At 43.2% G+C, this 4,842-nt stretch overlaps 1 pseudogene; it reads left to right on the top strand.

The window, feature by feature from the left end:
* Positions 1 to 410: 410 nt before the first annotated feature.
* On the top strand, positions 411 to 4,421 carry LOC147973176 (uncharacterized; annotated as a pseudogene).
* Positions 4,422 to 4,842: the final 421 nt, after the last annotated feature.

Below are 4,842 nucleotides of genomic sequence, written 5' to 3' on the forward strand. Positions count from 1 at the left end.
ACACATGGACTTCAAGAAATGCCTATGGACAAATCCTTCAAATATAACTCAATGCAACCATTAGTCCATAGAGAATGTCATCAATTACCAAAACCACACATGGGGGCACCGCATGTCCTTTCATCTGTCATAAACGTGCTCAAATAGTCTTATCCGCTGATCAGTGATTTTTGCAAATCATTACTGAAGACATGATGTTTTTTGCAAAAAAATGCATTGTAGTGTTTTTCACAAACCTAACCTTCAACTGATGGTTTTCTGCAATTTACTTCCTGAAAAGGAAAATTAGTTTTTCACTGCTGAGAAGTCGGGTTCGACACAAACCCGGACACGCAAGCAAGCCCAGATCCACCGCCGCCGTCGACTCCCCGCCGAGTTGCTGGTGAGCCAGCCGCTGCTGCTCGGACCTGATGGCCATGGACATGCCACCTCAGCTCTACCGCCGGCTCAGGAAAGCATCCGATCTCTCCATCGCCACCACCGCTTCCTCCTCGTTCAAACGAGTACGCCGCCGCTGCTACCCGAAGGCCCTAACCCCCTCTCCCCTCCTCCTTTTTTACCTGTATGTAAATTTCACGTCGTTTCGAAGCAATTCATTCTGCCATCGCTGCTAATTCATGTTCAAATTACCTGTATGTAAGATGATTGTTTTGCTGTAGTTAATTTATCCATTTGAATTGCTCAACCAGGATACCTCTTCTCCTCCTGCTCTTAAACCGTTTCCTTGTTTCATGTCATTACATTTAGTTTCCCCCGCAAACAAATGTCACTATTTGGTTTGTTTTAGGTAGAAAACGCTCTTTAGGGTGCTAGTCTCTGTAATATTATTAGAGATCTGATGATGATAATTATTCCATCTATAAAGAAATATAAGACTCTTTAGATATTTCTTTACAGAGGGAATACTTTTTTTTAATACAAATGCTTACTCATCTATGTAACCTATTTGGAATCACTGACTATAGTTCCATATTCTCTCCGATGGAAACGAAATCAGGTGCATATGAGCGAGAAACACAGGAGCTGTTGTGAGGACAAGATCAGCAGTTTGCCTGATGAGATACTGGTTATGATCCTCAACAAGCTAGATGCACGCACAACAATAACCACCACTGTCCTTTCAAAAGCGGTGGTTGTATCTTCCTCAGCGATCGCATGCATGCTATGACCTTTCCGTTTATGATATCCTCCCACCACGCTGATACGTCCATTTTGCATCATACTTTTATATCAATATTTATTGCATTATGGGTTGTTATTACACATTATGTCACAATACTTATGCCTATTCTCTCTTATTTTACAAGGTTTACATAAAGAGGGAGAATGCCGGCAACTGGGATTCTGGGCTGGAAAAGGAGCAAATATTAGAGACCTATTCTGCACAGCTCCAAAAGTCCTGAAACTTCACGGAAGATGTTTTCCAAATATATAAAAAATACTAAGAGCAAGAACTTCACCAGGGGGGCCACACCCTGCCCACGAGGGTGGGGGCGCGCCCTACCCCCTAGGCGCGCCCCCATACCTCGTGGGCCCCTGGTGACCCTCCGGTGGCCATCTCTGCTATATGGAGTCTTTCGATGGGAAAAAATCATAAGCCATCTTCTCGGACGAAACTCCGCCGCCATGAGGCGGAACCTTGGTGGAACCAATCTAGGGCTCTGGTGGAGCTGTTCTGCCGGGGAAACTTCCCTACCGGAGGAGGAAATCATCGCCATCGTCATCACCAACGCTCCTCTCATCGGGAGAGGGCAATCTCCATCAACATCTTCATCAGCACCATCTCATCTCAAAACCCTAGTTCATCTCTTGTATCCAATTCTTGTCTCCAAGTCCGGGATTGGTGCCAGTAGGTTGCTAGTAGTGTTAATTACTCGTTGTAGTTGATGCTAGTTGGTTTAATTGGTGAAAGATCATATGTTCAGATCCTATATGCATACTGATATCCCTCTGATTATGAACATGTTTATGCTTTCTGAGTAGTTACTTTTGTTCCTGAGGACATGGGAGAAGTCTTGCTATTAGTAGTCATGTGAATTTGGTATTCGTTCGATATTTTGATGAGATGTATGTTGTCTCTCCTCTAGTGGTGTTATGTGAACGTCGACTACATGACAGTTCACCATTATTTGGGCCTAGAGGAAAGCATTGGGAAGTAATAAGTAGATGATGGGTTGCTAGAGTGACAGAAGCTTAAACCCTAGTTTATGCGTTGCTTCGTAAGGGGCTGATTTGGATCCATATGTTTTATACTATGGTTAGGTTTACCTTAATACTTTTGTTGTAGTTGCAGATGCTTGCAATAGAGGTTAATCATAAGTGGGATGCTTGTCCAAGTAAGGGCAGCACCCAAGCACCGGTCCACCCACATACCAAATTATTAAAGTACCGAACGCGAATCATATGAACGTGATGAAAACTAGCTTGACGATATTTCCATGTGTCCTCGGGAGTGCTTTACATCATATAAGAGTTTGTCCAGACTTCTCCTTTGCTACAAAAAGGATTGGGCCACATTGCTGCACCTTATTTACTTTTGTTACTTGTTGCTCGTTACAAATTATCTTATCACAAAACTATCTGTTATCACTTATTTTAATACTTACAGAGAATACCTTGCTGGAAACCGCTTATCATTTCCTTCTGCTCCTCGTTGGGTTCGACACTCTTACTTATCGAAAGGACTATGATAGATCTCCTATACTTGTGGGTCATCACACGCTACCACAGGCTGAAGAAAATAATTGTTGAGACTAAGGCGAGGTATGACGCGGTGAAGAGGACACAAAATCTGACTGGCATTTCAGACAAGTACGAAAGGTATTATGCCGTCAAAGATCGGCGTGAGCGGTTGATGTGGAAAGTCCATCTGTTCACACCTACCCTGCAACGCTATGAGCGTCTAACCATGCGATGCTATGTTAAACGAGTGAATGCATTCCTTCTGCCTCCCGATAATGTTCAACGGCCGTCTATCCAGAAGCTGAGGTTTCAAACCTTTAGTAGGTGCGGTCTTCAGCAATGGTTTACGACAACGGTTGGCAGATGGGGGGTTGAAGATTTAGAGATTGTCGTCGAGAACTCTTGCCAGCAATTTGGATTCCGTCTATTGGATAGATTCTAGAATGTGAGTCTGAAACGCCTTCTGCTATCCAATATACTCACTCCGTTCCAAATTACTTGTCGCAGAAATGGATGTATCTAGAACTAAAATACATCTAGATACATCCATACCTGCGACAAGTAATTCGGAACAGAGGGAGTATTTCATTATTATGGACACCCCCCTTGATTTTTGAGAGGCTCACAACACTTACTTTGTGCAAGGCCAGTTCATGTCTCTACCTGGTATACGATATTCTGAGAAATTGCTTGCAGCTGGCGGATTTGAGGCTGAGGGATTGTTTGTATATCCAAGCTCCTTTTCACGTCAATTTTCCTACCTCAAGGTTGAAGAAACTGTAAGTGGACAACTGCAATATTTTGAAAATCTGTCTGACCTCACTGTCTTGTCTTGAAACATTTTCTTGTCGAGGTCAGCCAACCAAATTATGCTATGGTGAGGTGCCTCGACTTAGGTGTGTGAGTTTGGACTTCTTGGAAATTGGATACAATTATACTGGTGATGATTATTTGCTTCCTAGAAAAAATACCCATCCACTAGGCAGATTCTTTAAAGGGGTGCCGCCACCGGTAGAGGACCTTTTTCTACAATTGAGAGGGCATCAGGTGAGGAGCCATTCCTGAAATGATCTTGTTTTTCTCAATGGTAACCTTGCATTGCTACATAAGGTGGTGCTAAATATCACTATATCATGTCTGCAGATGTGGATTGAACCAACCGTCATTCCCAGCCGGCTCAACAATCTGAAGAAGTTATTCATTGCAAACGTGCCAATGAACTGGGATATGTTCTAGATTTTCACCCTATTTTCTGCCGCACCCTACTTGCAGTCGCTCCATGTTCATGTCTGTCCCTTGTCGACCAAATAACTGATAACTATGTTTTCTCTCAAACACGTATCTTTTCGGTTTTGTAATATTTCTGCAAGCAAGTATCGTGAACTTTGAAATTTTGAATGCAGTTTGACAACAACCCGGAGAAGCCGAGTGCTGCTGGATCAGTTCTAGATGTGCAAGTGGAGCAACCACAACACCAGCACCTGAGAGAACTCATGGTCATTGGCTTTGACAGAGTGGCGTGGCAGGCCCGCTTTGTGAAGCGGATCATGAGGGCGTCGCGGTGGCTGGGACGCGTCCATCTGCTTGATGGGCATGTCGTTGAAGACAAGGAGCGGGAGCTTGTCGGCCTGGAGATTGTCCCGCACCGGCGGAAGTGGCATGAGTGCGAGAGGTTGGAGGTGCTCGAAGAACTTACAGACGGGACCGACTTCCCAATTCACAAAATAATTTTGGAATAAGATTTGATAATTGTAAGTTTGTTGTGCTGGTGGCCTCCTTTGTAGGCCACAGAATGATTATGGTCACTTAGAATAGAGAGGAAAAACGTGTGTCCATATGGGTAATTGGGTTCTTGTGCTTTTGCATTTGCTTGACTATGCAACGGATGAATGTAGGCATGTAGTAGCTGTTGAGATGATTCCGTGGCTGTTCATGGTGTGACTTGACTCAACAAAAAAGCATCACTTGTAATGTACGCCTAAAGATATTTCGATTTCTCTTTCCCCTTTTTGAAAGAACCAAAAAATATTGTAAGAATCCTTAAGTTGTTGATGACTACGACTTGGTAATATAATCATGATCATAATGTAGTGCTAGGAATATATAAATAGAGTGTTTAATATGCAACATCTCATACTAGAGTTCAAAATATGCAATTAA

The sequence above is a fragment of the Triticum urartu genome, chromosome 5A (assembly GCF_056163025.1).
Source record: "Triticum urartu cultivar PI428250 chromosome 5A, HENAU_Tu73, whole genome shotgun sequence".
Lineage (NCBI taxonomy): Eukaryota > Viridiplantae > Streptophyta > Magnoliopsida > Poales > Poaceae > Triticum > Triticum urartu.